The sequence below is a fragment of the Empidonax traillii genome, unplaced genomic scaffold, assembly GCF_003031625.1.
Source record: "Empidonax traillii isolate 1590-97213 ecotype Southwest subspecies unplaced genomic scaffold, ASM303162v1 scaffold281:size1424471, whole genome shotgun sequence".
In the NCBI taxonomy this organism is placed as follows: domain Eukaryota; kingdom Metazoa; phylum Chordata; class Aves; order Passeriformes; family Tyrannidae; genus Empidonax; species Empidonax traillii.
Genome location: NW_020955474.1, coordinates 531,758 through 550,275, shown reverse-complemented (window position 1 = coordinate 550,275; position 18,518 = coordinate 531,758). Strand labels below are relative to the sequence as shown.

Sequence of the window (18,518 nt, the reverse complement as noted above, 5' to 3'; positions counted from 1 at the left end):
TGTAGAAGAATGTGTGCTTTCCATGCAACGGAGAAAAACTGTGAAGTTGTAAAAACTGAGAACCTATGTACTGCTAAGAAACACACTCAAGAATCTGATAGAATGTAACAGTATTCACATTACGCTTATTAAAAAATCATTTGGTGTCTGCATGTATTTCATGTAATTCAGGAAGTAGCTATTATCATTATTTATGTTTTCACACTGGGTCCACTGTGCTAGGTACAGTATTTTTCATAGTAACATAGTGTATAGTATTTCTAGAGAAAGGTTAAGGCGGGCAAATACAGATTTTTATCTGGCATGTGAAGATGGAAAAAAGGCTGAGATGAACAGGAATCTATCTACTCATTTAGGAAGAATAAAATTCCTCTGGTGGAGTGTTTTACGCAACAAGCAGCACAGTTCTGACAGCAGCTTGTCCTGAACAGCATCTGTGGTTCCCTCTGAGTTCCATTGCTTGTACTTCATTAAGTGGTACCACTCAGTGAGATTAAGAACGAAAAAATCCATCTCTCTGGGATTTTTAGGTTTTGTTTTCACTAGTTGATACTAAAGTCTGCACTCAGCCACTTTGATTTGCATGATAAATTACTGCTCATTTCAACCTAGAAGGAAAGTGTAATTCAGAGGGGCTAATTTTTCCATAAATTGGTGTTCTGGTCTGCTGAAATGTGGATCTGCAATAAGATGGTGTTCCAAATTTTCATTGCCTGCAGTCTGTTTCATATAACTGGGGATGGGTATGACGTGTTTTGATGCACATAAGACTGTTCTTTTTAGGGATTCATTGAAATCCATCCCAGTTTAGAAGAAGAAACTTGTCTCACAGCTGTATAGGTGCCATGTATGAAGTGCATTGTCTTCTCAGCTCAGTTACTCTTAGCCAGGTGGTCACATCACAAAACCAGCAGAGTAACTCGCTTGAAAAAGCAATCTCGTGTATGTCAGGAGGTAGGACAAAAATTAACAACATATGGAAAGAGTTACTTTTACCACAGGGATGAAAGGTACGTTGGTAAAACAGGATGTGGGTAAATGTATGCTCCAGTTGTCTCTGTGGTTTGTGTAAGCCTGTGTCTGACCAGGAGGTTCAGGCTTGTGGTGTATCCAGGTCATAGTCAGAATAATTAATGTTTGGGTTTTTTTTTTTTGAAAAATAGAAACTATAAAACAAGCTTATAACTACAGGAGTTCATTGAATTCAGTTGTAAGATTCTGGCCTACTAGAATTCCATAGAAATTACTCTTGAATTTTGCAGAAAGTATCATTATTTTTCATTTCACCCAGTGTCAGAAATAGTGGGTATACGTTTTTCAATTTTGTACGTTCATATTTCCTGAAACTTTGCCTAGAACCTGAAAAATGTTAAAGAATACTGGAAAAATCTGTATGCGATTTGTGAACTATCTTCAAAAAGGCTGTCTTTCTAGCTGCTACCGCTGCAAAAAGACACCTATTGCAATGATAAGTATAAGCCTGAATTTCTCCAAAGTACTTAACTTTAAACTATTTGATATCGTCCAGAATTCCAGAGGATTTCAGCTCAGATTAAAAATCTTTTTTTTAATGTGAAAAGTCATGTAAATTGACAAACGAGTCTTATGACATCCTGTCTAGGATGACCAAGGCATGCACAGGGTAAGCGTTTATCACATATCTCACACAAAGCAAGGCAATGCTTGATAAGCTGTTTTATTGGGTAATTACATCTTTTTTTTCTTTTTTTACATTTGCAAATAAAGCAGATTGATTTCCATCTTGAAGTAATTTACTAACACATTATAAACTCATCAAATGCTAACGTGGTACAGTACGCCTCATTTCCTGTTTACTGAATAATCTTCTGGCTGTCTGCTTTGTGCCTTTCAGGTTGAACCTGGAATTGTTTTCTGCCAGGGATGTCATGGAGACTGGAGTCAGAGTCCGTCACCTGAAGGAGAACATTGCCTCCTTGGCTTGACGTCATGCAAGTACAAGCCATGGCGGATCCCCAGTGGTTTGCAGTCCCACGCCAGAATACGCAGAGGTGTTCCAGGGTACTATTAAAAGGCAAAAACCGCTATCAAATTGATGTCATATGATGTTTCTGACTATTTATCAGATATTTTTTCTTTAAGCATCTGTTTTTGAAGATGATTTGGGATTTACACGAAACTTGTTCCTACTTTCTTTAGCGTGAACAGCAGGTGTCCTTTACAGAAAGGACCAAGGTCCTTTCTAGTACAAGGTTGCCTAGTGCATCAGGGGTTTATTGAAACAGCACCAATGAAGTGATCTTATGGGAACTGTAGAAAAAGGGAAAAATGCCCTTTAGAGCCTTAAAAGTTCACTGAAACAGTAATTTAAAAGGATTTGAATGCAGTTACTCATGACATTTCCCATGCCAATTCAAAGCTGGCCTGCTCTTTCTTCACATTTTTTTCATTTTATTAGTGTATGCTTTTACAGGAAATGAGTTAACATAAATCATATCACAGACAAGATAAGCAACAAAGTCACTGGAAGTAACATGCTAGGGTAAACAAGAATTAGACTAAAGGAATTCTTGCCATATGGGGCACTCTCAAAAGGCATATAAAATCTCCTGATAAATGAAGTATTTATGGTACTATATTTCATATGACTGCAAGAGTGAATTCATCCTTTCAGGAAGGTATATTAAGACTGTTCTTTGAGTGGAGGGTCATGAGTGGGAGAGGCAGTGACTTCATTTCCACCTTGAGCATCCTGGAGGAAAGGAGAAGATGCATATGCAACTCCTACTGCATTGGAGTTGACACAGCAAAAGCCCAATGAATTATGCTGCCAACAACAATAAAACTGGCCATGTGTAATAAAAACACATGACCAGTTTTCTTTTGTAATATAATGATTTTTTCATAACTTTCATAGTGTCCTTTATCCTGAATGGCTAGTACTTTACACCTTTTCTTGTGCTCAATTTGTTTTTTATCCACTTCTGTTTTAACATCTTAACTGCATGTCATTTGGGACCTACTTGTGAGCAAACAAGGATAAAAGTATTTTCTTCTATTGATCTGGAGGGTGTAAAAAGCTATCATCAGTACAAATCTGGTTAGGTTTTGTCTGCTTGCCTGCATTATAAAAATTTCCAAGGATGAACTACTGACAGCTGATTGACACTAACTTACCAGTTAACAATGTGATCAGCTGCTCTTTTGGACCATGGAGATGAGAAGATAGTGAATAAGAGTGAATATTTAATAAAAATTGTGCACTTGCTTCAGTGACAAGTGAAGCAGTTTGTATAAGCCTTTTCGGAAGGCAAATGAGAATTGTACAGTGGGAATTTTTTGGGTTGCAGTGGCCTGCCGGGGTAATGACATCAATAGGTGCAGTACTGTATACTTGTTCCCTTACACAGTGATGCTATCATAAACATAATTGATACAAAATGTGCTAAGGCACTCAACCCCAAATTTCTGAGTGATAGTCTGCAGTGTGTAACAATCTGAAGATATTATAGAACATAAACTAGCGTGCTTTTTTAGTTCTCAGCTGTCCATGGCAATAAAACTAGAAAGCACACTAAGAACTGATACAAAGTTCATTTTAAATTCCATTTACAGTCTCATAATTTCCTTGTTAATTCACCAAACCCCCTTGCAGTGAGTGTCCTAGGCTGCTGAGGAGTGTGCTGAGCTCATGTAAAGTGCCGTTTGCCTTGTAATGCAGAGCAAAGTGGTGTGGAAGGAAGCAAAAAGGGGGAACGGAAGGCTGATCACTAGGATATCCAAAAGAGAGGTGCCTTTAGAGAAAAGCTGATGCTCCCTGACAATTCTAGTAGGCTTGTGGTTTGCTTAATCCTCAGAGCTCTTTCATGATACATTCTGTTACAGCCTCTTAAAAGGGATGAAGGAAGAAGTTTGTTTCCCTAACACTTTCAGCATAAATGAGCTGTTGCTAGATTGCTTTGAATAAAACCAAGATAATATTTTAAATGGTTTACAAAGAAGCAGCAAATGGCTTTTTTTGGCTAGTCGGTTGCTCACTCCAGTGAAACCCATACAGAGTGGTTGTCTGGGAGCAAGCGTTTTGCTCTGGGGTGCTCTGACAACACCTCTTTTTGCCCCAGTGTGTGCTCAGTGGCTTGAGTACTTGCATGATGAGTTCTGAGGGCCTTCTACCCAGCAGGGACCACAGGTGACTTTGCTGTTCTGCTGTTCTCACCAACACTGGGAAGGGAATGTTCTGCAACCGTGTGAAACAAACCTCCAGAAATGTGATGTGTCATGGAATTAATGTATTCATAACCATAAGCAGTTAGGGTTTGGGTTTTCTGTCTTACTCATAAAATTGCAGATCTTCTAGCACGTAACTCTTAAGACAAATACTGTGAACTCCTTAAAGGAGAAGGGTGCTGTTCAATGTCTTACCCTATGGGATCCAATGAAATACCACATGGAGGTGACATGAGTGCAGGCAGAAAAACGATAAATTATATTCCCATCTTGTACATCAATAATGTTAAAGTGAAGAATATGTGGATTGACTGGTGTATTTTAAAAGGTAGTTTGGGGAAGATGCAAAAAATAATTGCCATGATTTTTTTCTTCAGAGTTGCTTTGGATGTTATCATTGATTCTCAAGTGTGTGTGTTTTTTTTTTTCTTTCTTTTTTCCCATCTTTTCCTCTAATGCAAAAATGTTGTTATTGGGTTAGAAAGAGTGGGGCAGCAAGCTAATGAAGGGAAAGAAGCAAACAATCTGCCAAGCTTGCATGAAGGCAGCAGCAGCTCATAATTTTATAATACTGTTTCTCATTTATGTGTTTTCCTGTACCATTTTTTTGTCATGAAATAAGCATGGATGAAGCACTGTAAATTTGGTCCAAATGTAAAAGTTATTCAGTACCTGCCCACACTTGGAAACTGTAGCGATGAGAGTTGCTATACAAGGACAAAGTGCTGTTATGTTTTGTAACACATACGAATGAATGATTCTGACCCTTTGAAGAGAAAAGGTCAGTGTCAGTTCTTACAAAAGCAAGGACTATGGCCAAGCAATGTTGGCTGGAACTTGCACAAGCCTACAAATGCACCTTAGTGTTGGCCTGTAACAAACACCCAGATATTCCAATTTTATTGAAGAAACACAAACACTCATGCCCCCCCTACCCCCTCGCCCCCCCAATCTTCCAGATCTGCTTAGTGGGGATCAGATTTTTCTCCTACTCTTTGGGATCTGGATGGTTACCCACCGGGGATCAAGATGAGATCACCACATGTGTTTTTCCATGGGAGACCTAAATCTGAAGCTGTTATCTTCCTCAGCTGAGCAAGCAGTAGAAACTAAAAACAAAAGCAACTACTAAAGAAAACTCCTTGGCTTTAAAACTGTTAAAGAGGAAGCAAACTGCAGTTAAGAAGCAAGTTTCCAAAACAAAGATCTCCTAAGAGTAATACATTTGACACTTTGCCATAGGCAGAGCTCTGTGCATGCCTGGGAAACCCTCACAGAGCTCAGAATGAGGAACGTGTGGCTGGTGAACTTGATGCTCAGCATTGATGGAGATGATTGACTTACTGTGTGCAGCACAGAGGGTTGAGGGACTGGCTGACCCCCTTCATTTCTCCCACAGTAGTGATGATACTTGCACATCAGAATAAAACAGGCCATTCTTTTGCACTGCAGCTGAAATGTTGCCCCCCAGTGACTGCAGGAAGGGAGCTGGGCTTTCATGAATGTGTTAGCCTGGAGCCCACTGAGAGCTGTAAATGTCATGCCCGAAATGGCATGCCCTCCTGGTTAGGTGGAATTCATTCTTCAGAGTGACCTGAGGGTAGGACCACTGCCTTCTTTCCCAGGATGTTTTCTGCCAGAGAAACTGCATGAGGCTGTAAATGTGTACTGAGGAGTTGTTGGGAGGTCCCTTTTTGTCTTTGAGGCTCTCTTTTGTCTTGACTGCCCTAGTCTGCAGCTCCAGATCCTCTTCCAGAGGGAAAAGATAGAGTTATGCTTCTGCCTAATTTCTGTGAGACCAAAACTGAAAAAAGAGCTATTTTTATTTTCATTTCCACATATGTTAAAATGTATTGGTGTAGGGCCATTGTGGGGCAATGAAGTGGTTCTTTGACATGATGAAGAGATTAGACATATCATCACTTGTGTTTTGCTGCTCCAACTTCTTTGCAGAGGTTATTTTATAATGTAAACCACAATAAAACCAGAAGTCATGGAGGATTTGAGGAGAGAGTCTGTAGATAATGAATTTCTTTTCCGTGGCTATGGACATGTTTGGGATATAACATGGAGGGTGACGATACTCCATGGTCAGCAGCAATGCCTTTGCTGCCATAATGTGCATCCTCTCATCAGTGATCCCTTCCCTCCACATGCATGTGTAATGGATGACAATGTGCTCTCTACCCAGGTGCTTCTCTTTCTAAGATAGTATTTATCCCTTATTTTCTGTAGGTTTCCTGCATATTTGTGACTGATGAATACCATACCCTTCCTAGGGACCCTACTGGTGTTGGTGCCTTTTTTTGCCTTTACTTTCCTTTTGTCAAGGAAAATTAAGGAGCAGCTTTTCTGTACTGCAGTTAAATCCTCCTGGTATTCATTGAAGAAAAGCAGGTGGATGCTGATGCCTTGTTAAACTAAGATCTGTACCCTCCATGTCCTTTGAGGAGAAAGTGGTGCAGTCAGAAGCTGGAGTGTTGCACAGCAATCTTAATTTCTGCCTTGAACATAGCTGTGAGATAATTTTCCTGGAAGAACTGCTAGGTTGACAAATACCACTGAGTAGCCTGTTTGGGAACTTTACCATAACAAATAAGCCATTTTGTTCACACCTGGAGTTCTCAGATCTGTACTCTACGTAACTCTCCTGTTGTAAGGCTGAGCGCTGGATTCCCTGTGTTTGCCTCTCTACTCTTACCTACACAGCTGTTAGCCATTACTCTGCATTCTGTTTGTCTATCTTTTAGCTTAAGGATTTTTTTTTCTTGATTTAATTTGATTGGGATAAAGTAATTATGCAGAAACCACAGTATCTCTGATGGTAAGCAGAATGTAGAGATTATAACTGTCTAAGCAGAAATGGGTAAAACTTGGTTTTATGCTAGTTGTGTATGGGATGTGACATTTTTGGCATTGTGCCTGCATTTTTGTGTGTATTTTTTCACGTAGGAAACCCCATCTCTTCCCACCCATCAAGTTTATTGAAACTTCAGCATTTGTGTTTGATCAAAATTGTTACTTTGGGGCCAAAAAGAAATTTCAATAAAAATATTGCAGGTAAAGTTGTCAAAAATCCTTGTAGTTTGTTTGAACTGTTTTATTACAGTTGGAATAGGTTGTCCAGAGAAGCTGTGGATGCCCCATACCTGGAAGTGTTGAAGGCCAGACTGGATGGGGCTTTGAGCAATTTGGTCTATGCAAGATATCCATGCCTATGGGACAGGGTTTCCAGGGTTGGAACTAGATTATCTTTAAGGTCCCTTCTAGCCCAAACCATTCTATGATTCTATGATTGCAGATTATTGATATGCTACTGTGAGACTGTATTGACTATGTAATTGCCTTACTCAAATTAAGTTTGTTTGATACAAATGAAGTGTTCATAGTGCTTAATTTGCATATTCAGAACATAGTTGGGAATATAAGATCCTTTCAAGAAACAGAATATATCCAAAGGATGTGGTTTTCATGTAGATAAAATGTTCCTAAAGGTTGGACTTGCAAAAACGCCTACTGACTGAAAACATGGCTTCCCATCCAAAGACATTTCAAAAGGTTTAATACCCTGGAAAACAGATTTTATCCATCTTAAAATAAAACCTAATTACTTCTGAAGATCTTTTTCTGAAAGGTAAGTTAAAGCCTGCTCCTCTGAGTAATCACACAAATGTGTTTTGTCAGTTTTCATTAAAAATGTCCAGCTGGCCTGAGCCACGCTGCACGGGCCTGCAGAGCACAGCATTGCTGCTGGGATGCTCCCAGCTACCCCAGCGGGACCCCATTGCTCACGTGGAGCTGGATGTGGAAACTGACTTCAGTGAGGCTGGGAGCACTGGCAAGTACGCTGAGGGTTACATCTTTCCACTTCAGAAACTCAAGGGAGATATTAAACATCCGCTTGATCAGCAGCTAACTCCCTGATCCAATTCTTGCTCCAAGGATGTCATGTCTAATGGAGCTGAACTGCTGGAGAGCTGCACCTGAGAGAGGAGAATTTCTGCCTCAGGTTAGTCCCTGGTCCGGATCCAGAAGAGCTGCCAGAGGAGGGAGCCAAACGACATTTCTGTTTGCAATATTTATTTTGCTGCTGTTCTTGCTGCGCTGCTGCACTTTCTGTTTCCTTTGTAGTAGTAGGAAGCCAGGTACAGAACAGAGTGTGCTCATGAACCTTCTACTCGATGGTCCTGCTTTGATTTCCCTACTTGTAAATTGGTATGGGAAGGGAGATACTCTGCTTTCTGCAATCAGAAGACATGGTAGAGCAGCTGTTCCCAGTAACAATAATGACACTATTGCTGAGACAAACATTTTCACAATGATGCATGGGAACGCTAAATCCAAACCACATTGTTTAGCTAATGCATGCTTTCACTCTGCTAAGGGGGAATGTCACATAACTGAAAGTAAATTGAAGAGATCAGAGTTTAGAAAATATGACAAACTTGAAAACTTAAAGCTGTAATACACAGTAACATCCTTTAGCAGCAAAATCAATGATTCAAAGTAGTGTGTGTATGTGTTTTTTATGGCAGTTTATTAGGTATGACTCGCCTCTGGTCAGTCCTGTGAGGAGTGCTTTCTGCCAAGCACTGCAGTAAAACTCAGCATAGCATATAGATCTCCTTTCCCACAGCACATATCAAGCATTGCAACATATCATAGATATGTCAGACTATAGGTATGGTTTCTGGCATTTTTCTTTAATCTGCACTCCCAGTTGGGACTAATGAAACACTACTCTCAAGGTGTGAGTGTGCACATGTGTGCAGAGAGTTCTCACACACCAGTTTAATAAGGTAATACTTTTATTTTCCTTAGCAAGAGGAGAGGTACTCGCCTTCAGTAGTGATGTGGTGCAACAGCTCAGGGAAAAGAAAGTTAAAGATGAATGGAGACCTGAAACATTTAATTCATAAATTAATTACTGAGCTTAGTGATATCTACCTTAATATTGTGACAGCCTCGCTGCTGGCACTCTCAAAATAACTGATACAGATTTGAAAGATTCTTGGAGAGCCTTTTCCTTCTGGCACTGTTGTGGAGAGATTGCTAAGTTTAGATCACAGGAAAGCAAAGTTACTCAATCAAACGCAGAAGTCTGCAAAGTTCATGCAATAAATGGAGATAAAAATGAGCTTTTGTTTCTTACTACAGGATCACAGTCAGCTTTTCCCCTTCCTCCTCCCCATGCCTTTGTTGTAAGTTCTGGGCAATGGTGATTCAGCCAGGTCTGATCAAAGCTAGAAATACCTTTGGCAGTGGTTTCATGGCTTCATCTGAACTCAGCCAGCAAAAGAGAAAAAAGGGGAAGGGAAGCACGCTGGGGACTCGACAACTATTTTTAGGTGTGCAGACTAGGGAGCTGACGGCAATATCTTACGACAATATTGAAGTGCCTTTGTGATTAGTCCATTTTCACATTAGAGGGTAGAGTCTGTCAGCACATTGTTTGCTTTTACTGTCTGGACTCCTGCTTTTGAAAAGCTGATCTAGTTAATTTCAATGATACACTATACAGTAATCTTGCCTATTAAAATAAATGGAATCCAGCACTTTCAACAAAAGCCCTTGACGTTATGATCCTCCCATGTATTGTCAGGGTCCTGGGGCACTGCAGTTCATGAACAACACAGATGGAGGAAGGTTTATGGAGTCTGTGGCAGTGGTTTTATTTCATATCTGAAGTGCAAAAAGCTTCTTCCAAAAAACAACATTATATGATACCTTTAAACGAAGTAGACCTGTTTGGCCTTACAAATAGTCATGCAGGTGCTGCAGGACTTTGTGATGGAGCCCTTTGGAGGGAAAACTGGAGCATTGCAGAGGCTGTGTGCTAACACAGAAAGCCAAATTAAAAACGTATGCAGCCACACTGCAGCATGTGGGTGGCTTTTAGGCAAGTGCAGAGTGTTGTTAAATGTCGAAATCAAATATAGTCATGGGGAAAACTGGTGTGTGAATGGAAAGACTGATCACATACTTGTCCTGTCTTTTAAATGTGCGGTAGGCTCCTCTGAAATTGAAAGGCTGCCTAGTTGCAAGCCAGATTATAGGGAAATACAAATCTGATTTTAAGTCTTCATTCTTTTCTCAAGTCTAGCCTTTCTGTAGATTTGAAAACTAAGTTTGCATTTGCAATTTATTAGCAGCTGCCTTTGCATTTTCATGTTAAGGCTGCGGACTTACTGTCTGCTCACTCACACTAATGATGTTGCCCATAAAACCAGAGAGCTGGCAACTTAAGTAATGAATAGTAACCTCAAAACATAGCTGTGAGGTGAAAGAAACCCCTGTTTTGTAGATTTGAAAACTGAGGTACAGAGATTAAATGTTTATTCAGCGTTCTTTGAAAGACTGTGGCATGGACAGTGCTTGATCCTTGCTCTGGAAAACCTCAGTCTAGTACTTGATAATGACCTTTATATCGTCTTCTAGGTAAAATGCCAAAAATTCACGTAATGCTCCCTCTTCATCTGAGGAACAAAATATTAAGTAAACAGTAATGATTTAGGCTGCCTAACCTGAAACAACCCTGCAACCCTGACATTTTATTTTGTAAGATGAAGACTTGATTGCTTTAAAACAGTTCTTGATATGTGATGATCTAGTCCTTATCTACTCTCTAGCTCACCATATGCAGAATACTTTTTTTTATGAGTTAAAAAAAGGTACAATACTATTTGGGGTCAGGGAAATGACAGAGTTGGATATTGACCAAAAATATCAGACATAATCAGCTCAAAAATAAAAACAATGCAGGTACCTTTGGTGGATTAATACAGGAGAAATAAGCCTAAAGCTTTCTAAAGTAAGCTAAAAATGATGCTTCAGGTTCTTCAATTCTCCCTCCATCCCCTGTCCTATTGTGTAGTCATTTTGTCAATTCAGTTTAGGGAAAATCCTGCCCTGAATGCTTTTGCCAGTCACATCACCTTTTAATCTTCCTTCTGTTCATTTGCAGCTACTTTGGAGTTGCAGTTCCTTTTATGTCACTCACCCAATATTTAGAATTTATAGTTTCCTCAGATAATTGGCCATCTTGACAAGAAGAGTGACACAATCAGCTGTCAGATACTTTTCATTCCTGACTCCCATGCCAAAACTGACATGTGGATAGTAGGATAATAATGTGTTATCTTAATTAGGTGTATCTTCACGATACATGCTTTATAACAGATAGAGCATATGAAACTACTGCAATGCCTTGCCAGGGTATCTTTGAAATGAGATTCCCTACTTAAAAGTTTTCTTCCTTCTTAAATAAATAAAGAGTAAACGAACAATTGCAGAGTCCAAGTCTGAATCCTAGCACTTCCTGTTAAAACCTCACAAAATAGTGCAAGAAACATGTTTGGTCTGCTTTCTAAGGCTTGATGATGTGATAGGAAGGATGCTGTATGTAACATCAAAGAATGATGTTGTTAAAGCTCTGAAGCATGACTTCTGGAAGTCCAAGTGAAATAATGTATGTTCATTTTTCTCCTGAATATGGCAGTTTTTAATGGGCTTGGATTCTTATCAGAAATGTTCCAATGATTTCCTTCATTGTGTTTGCATGTGCATTTTCTTTGACTAGCCAAATTTCTCTCACACTTCCCAAAGTTCTGTTAAGTGACTCCCTGCTGGGTTAAGAGCAGTGCTGAGCAAATTGCAAGCTGCCAAAACCAGCCAACAAACCACTGGTGATGAGCAAATGTTTCTGCTCTTTCAGCTCATGGTGAGTGTTACTGTTTCCATAATTCCAATATCATGTTCGAGTGGAAAATGGTGAAGTCTGGACTATAGACAGACCTGAACAGTGTTTTGGACCTGAGAATAGAGTCTGTCTGAGGGTCAGGGTGGATCATAACTTTCACACTTGCCATCTATATATTCATGTTAGGATTAAAGTCTTGAGAGTATTCCTGGCCAGCAATCATTCTTGAAATAGACTTCTTGGAGCTGTGCATGGTGATCTCGGGACAGAATTTACATCTGTGTGTTTATATCTCACTTAGAATGATTACAGACCTTTTTGTGAAAGACCATAAAATGTGAAACCTTAGAGAGTCCTGCAGAACAAAGTGTGTAATGCACAAATGGTAATTCATAAGGCATGACTGGATTAATTTCTTCTCTATGTCCTCTGCTGTAGTGAATATATTATCAGTATATTGTGTTTTCCTCCCTTTCCTCTTCCAAATATATCCTGAAGGGAATAGATCTTGCCTGTTGTAGCATGCCTATAACTGTTTCTTTCAGTGTGTTCTCATCATTCAAGTCCATTAATTGTCTGTGCTACATGCCCATATGTTGGCATGCACGTGGCAAGATGCTCAGAGCAAGTCAGCGACTTTCCCTGTAGGGGAGATATGAGCCCAGGTCCCTCAGCTGAGTTTTCTCAGCAGATAGCTCTGCTACAGTGTTGCACTCAGTAATCTGACAGAGATTTTGTGAAAACCAAAGACAGTCAGATATTAAGTTGAGACAAATAAAGTTTCAGTAGTTAGGAAAGATACTGAATTTCTTCTTTGTCCTGTGAACGGGATGTGCTTTAATGGTAGGAGCAGGTGACAGACTCCTAGTATTTCTGGCTGTGCCACTAATTTCCTTCAGAACTGATGTTTGTCCACAAGTTATGGTCAGGTCTTCACTTGTAAAATGATGATACCTATATCCCAGGCACAGGCATACTTATTCATAAAAATCCCAATGATGACAGGCTAAAGCCAAGTTTGCATTGACAAAATGCATATTTCTTGACTACATAGTGAAACAGCGGACTATTTCAGGAGAAAGGGGACTGTCTACAATGCTAAATCACATGAGGTAGAAGTGATGGCATTGTTTCCTTCAGATATGTGTGTTCCAGATCTGTACTAAAATGCAGAGGAAGATTCTCACAGCATATCTTGTTTTAATTTGGAGAAAAGGTGGCCTATATAACAGACACAAAATGTGAAACTGCAGTTTAAGGTAATAATGTAGTAATGTAATTGGAAACTAGTTTAATGTTACCTCTTCCTGTGTGAGAACTCAATGGCATTTCATAATGAGGGACTTGAACCCAGCTCTTCTGTATCCAGTCCCTAGGGTCTTTTGGATCAAGCAGACATGTTGTCTTAGAAACATAGAATCATTAAAGCTGGAAAAGACCTTAGTGAAAGTTCTCTGAGTGCTAATAGCACCTTGAAACAGACTAACCTTTCCTAGGAGATATTTATGTTAAAACTAGTAAATTCTTATAACATTGAATATATATTATAATATTGAAGAAATCAATATTTTTGGATACAGATTTTTTTTTTTTTTAAATTCCAAAGTTATACTTGGTGTTCCAGTCACAAAACCCGCTATTTATGACAGTTATATTTTTCTGGTGCCCTAAAAAGATTATGTATCTGCTCTCCTCTGGGTTCCTCAGGCACATTATTCCTCAGTGTGTTGCACAGCTCTGTTCTACTTTGAAGTTCTACTAGTAGCTCCTAGTTGTAATCACAGAATAGGGCTAACACGATGTTAAGTATGTTACAAACCAAAAAGATTTGTGGTGGTCCCCAAGGTGTTTGTTACCAAATATGAGTTGAAAGTCTGGAAGTGGATATTAGGGATGGAGTGTGTGTGTATGTGTGTGAGTGTAACAAGGAAATACTAAGATATAAATGATAATTTAAAGTATATTGCTTATCAGGTCTTTATATGTGTAATGCAGAAGGGTAGAACTTTAAAGAAAGGTTTGAAATGATATAATAATTGATAAAGATATCAATTTTCACATGACTAAGTTGGCAATAACATTAAATGTCTTCGTGAACTCTTGAGTGCAGTATTGTGAGAGAAGATTTCACTGTTAATTTAAAATAGAACATAAATTTTTGCAATCTTGTTTTAATGTAGATTTTGCTGAAGGAGGATGAGGGAAGGAACAACAGTCTATCTACCTTTATCCAGGCAATTGTATTTGCTTCCTACTGGTATTGTCTTGTTGGGTGCAAACTAGACAGTGCATGAGCTGGGACTGCCAAGAAGGTTGATCAAGGTCAAGAAGAACATGTAGGATAGGTGATGTCTTTTAACCTAATTAGCCAAACCTAAATCTGAAAACAATTGTGTGAGGCTGCTATTGCTGATGGAAGTTTAGGAAAGTCAAATATCTCTTTTCCAAGCTGAACTAACCAAGCGGCCTCAACCATTCCTCCTACATCTTGTCCTTTTACTACATTGGTTGCACTCCCCTGGATACACTTTAATAGTTTGATATCCTTCTCAAATCAGGAGCCCAAAGCGATACACAGTATTTGTGGTGCCATCGTTTCTCTGAGCTAAAGCATTGTGTGCTTTCTCTTTAAAATTTGCCCATTATAATGAACATAGTCACCTTCTCTAACCTTAGGTTAGAGCTGTGCATGCTGCACACCTTAGAAGGAGAGAGTCCTTCTCCTCTTCTCCTCCTCTTTCCAATGAGAAGGTAACCTCTTTTCTTTCAGTTCTTTCCTTGTCTAATAAGCATACATGTTTGGATAATTTAGGATGAATACTCCATGAATGAAGAAATTATGTAATGTATGTGGTTGAGATAAAGAAGTGATCAATTTAAATTTGCAATTTAAACTTAAATTTAAATTTACAGGTACAATTTCAATATAAGGATCACCATAGACCTTTCAGGGACAGCTCTTATAAACTGTAACGCCACTCAGAGACTGGAAATTGTGCAAGACTGCTGGCGAAGAATTACCTTGCTCAGATATGCTGTTCCAATCTTCTCTTTCTCAACTTCTCTATGGATAGCAGAATTGTTATAATATTTAATTCACAGTGGGATAACACCTTTCTGAATGATGAGTGTTTATAAAAGCTTTCAAACTTGAAAAGCATGTAGCATTCTTCTCTTTGATACATGACCAAAGGACTTTTAGGAATAGTAAACATTAAGCGTGGTGGAAGAAAATCATGTGTTACTAAGGCAAGACTATTAATGTAGTTTTGAGCAATTTATGCAGACTGGAAAGTCATCATGTATTACTGAAACTTGGTCTGCTCATGGGAATGTGGCTGGCATAAAAATGTTAAGAAGGAGCATGGCAATTATGTACAATGAGGTGCCAGGACACAAATAGGTATTCCTATGGAAAATCGTTGAAGCTCAGCTGATGGCTGATACCAGTTTTGCTGCATTTTCCTATACTATTTGATCATATAATTACAACTTGGTGTGTGAATTTTAACAGCATGAAAAACCTTACCCCTAAGCCAATACAACTTGCAATGTCTTAATAGAGATACAGTTACAGTAAGGGAAAAAATATTTTTGTAACCAAAGAGTGTTTTAATTTAAATTGCTAATTTAAGCCTTATTGGCAAAAGAATTTATGAAATTTGGACAAGCTCTGCCAGTGCAGCTCTGCTAGAAATCTTTTTGTTAGGAGTCAAACTGGGAAGCTTTTGAACTTTGGGTTCTAATAAGCTGCACAGAAGGAAAGAGAAATTAATTCTTGCCTGTTCCAGATAACAGTGGAGAAGCTGCCCAATCTGTCGTGCCTAACCACGCTGCTGAATTGCTTCACTACAGATTCCCAGTATCAGCAACTCTTCATCAATCTGGTAAGACTGAAGCCAACTCTAAAAACAAACATTTCCTCCATGCACAATGTGTTTGTTATATTTTCTCATTTGTTTATGATGGCTGTGTCAGCCGCACTGATTTACATAAACACTGCCAATCCTCCGATGTTACATTCTCAGCAAAAGTAGCTGAGTACAAACAGCATTCCAAAGTTTTAATTCATATTGTATAAACATAACAGATGTTGATAAAATGAGCCAAAAAGAAAATACAACAAAGGAGACCATTTCAAGGGGGCTTTTGATTAAAATACATTCCAGATTGACAAAATGATACAATGTTAATGGAATAGATCATTTAAATGTCATTATTTGGCTCTTATAGTCCTATAAAGCAAATATAAAGCAACACTTCTGAGATTTAAACTCCATTACAGTACAGTGCCTATACATCAAATTATAAATAAAACTAAATTTCTTTCCCCGTTCCTTTTTTTTTTTTTTTTTTTTTTAATCCCTGCTATGACATTGCCACATTTATTTCCTAAATACACTACTAAAATACTGGGTCCAAAAGCAATAATATTTTAGTATACTAAATAAGGCCTAAAATAAATATGTTATAAACAAAACAAATGTAGTTTCTGCCTCAGTGAATTTCCAGTCATTGAAGCTGAAGTGGGGGGGACACTGAGAAACCCAGGCCAGGGAGCCTAATTCAGATGGGTTTTATTTAAAAAGATATAAAATCTGCTCCTGTTTACTTTTGTGTAAATAAGATAGGACTGAGTTCAAGATCCATCTGGTCTAAATCTCTTGCTTTGAGAATAGCTAGAAGAAGAGAGAAGTTACAAAACCCAGTAATGCTCCTAATATCCATTATCTAGTTTGGATTAAGAGTTTCCTTTCAATAGATGGGAAAACTGAGGTGGGGAGAGGACACATGATTTTCTGAAGTTCAAGAGGAGGTCATACATGGGAGTAGAAGCCAGCTCAGCTGAGGCCTGGTCCAGTGCTTGTGCCATTGAGCCACACAATTTTTTATTATGAGAAACTTATGGAACCCAATTAGGTTTCATGTAGATACCTAACTTTTTAGTACCTGATGTGATCCCTGAAGCACAAAGTTGGGTATCCCTTTCAACAACTTGTTACTATCACTCATGAAAGCTCTGTTTCTGATATCCACATAAATATCCATTGTGAAGTTCTTGGGTGTAATGATTTCCTGTGGCAGTGAGTTCCACAGCAAAATTATATGCAGTACAGAAAGACAAAATCTTTTTACTTTTGTTTTCCTCCTTATGTCTTTGAGTGTCTTGTCTGTCCTGTAAATAAAAGAGGGAGAAGAGATGTGTCCTTCTACACTCTGCATTTATTTATATTATTTTGTCAAGCCTTCATTTCAATTTTACTCCGTCTAGGGAAGCATACACTTGGGAAGCATAATACACCTTCTTTGATAGAACTGGCCAAGTCATAAGAAGGATACTGTGGAATTATGGGAAAAGTGAAAACTTACTGAACAACTATATACTCTATACAGATCAGCTTAGTTAACAATAAAATGTTCTTTGTTCCTATCAAGAAACCATTACAAATCTCATGGTATTCAGTGACCAACGTTTAGTACCTCTCCTTCTCAGAGCCATGTGATTGTTCTCTTTGTCCTTGCAGCCTGTTTCTATGTGAATTGATTTTTTATAAGCATTTACTGCAAAATATTATAGGATATCATAAATGACTGTGTAATGAGATATCAGCTATTAAAAAAATCTTAAGACTTAATAAACATTGGGATCACTGACTATTTCCAAGTAAAAACTTGGACCGTATCAGTGGACCTCAACTTTGGTTTTCTAGCCTGTGAAATTTGGGTACATTCCAGTTTATTCAGAGTGAACCTGGTGGTTTACCAAAAAAGAAAGTGCTTTTTTACTATGGTATTTCCCAATGTTTTCAGTATAATTTGGGATGGAGAGAAGAATCCATGTTCTTATTGACTCCCATCCCTCAAGCTTGCTGCCTGTCCCCCCCGCCTCCTTCCTCTTCGTCTCTTCCCTTCCCCTGTGGCAGTGGGAGCACTTGTACTTTTGTCTTCTCTCTTTGCCTTAATAGGAGCCATACATAAAAAAATCTTCAACGTCAGTCTAAGCTCATTTCTTGCTGCAGTGCAGCTACATCATCTTTCACCCTGGGGCTGTGCCATTTCACTGTTGACCTGCAGAACTGAGTGGTCAGGGTGATCACCAGGAAGGACCTGATGTCTTTCCCAGTGGAGGAGAGGCTGAGGCTCCAGCTGGTGCCACAGAGCCCCAGTGCTAATGAGCTGCCCCCAGACTCACGGCCATGCATTCATTCTTAGGCTTTGTCACTTCTTTTTGAGGACATGCTCATCTTCTGGAAAAAATAATCAGAGCTTTTGCAGTTGATCTTTTCTGGAGAAGAGATGCTTAAAAGCTGTAGTATCTAAATTTGTGGGATTGTAGCCCAGATTTGTTTATCTTCAGCTGCTTGGTGATTACAAAAGTCATTAATTAAAACGCTTGCGAGACAAAATAAGTTATCAAGTTTGTGGAAGATATACATAAAATAAAAAGGGGAAAGATCAGATGGGATGTCAAGAATGCTTTTGTCATGCTCTGCCTATGCCACTCAAAGCAAAAATGTCACAACCATGAACAGCAGTCACACGGGCAAAGCCTTTCAGTGAAGACTAAATCTTCAACCTCTGACTATCTTCCTATTAAAAAGCAAAATATTTT

The 18,518-nt window shown here is 38.9% G+C and overlaps 1 pseudogene; it reads left to right on the top strand.

Annotated features, from left to right (window-relative positions):
* Window positions 1–18,118, top strand: part of LOC114060610 — an 81,664-nt pseudogene extending 63,546 nt beyond the window's left edge.
* Window positions 18,119–18,518: the final 400 nt, after the last annotated feature.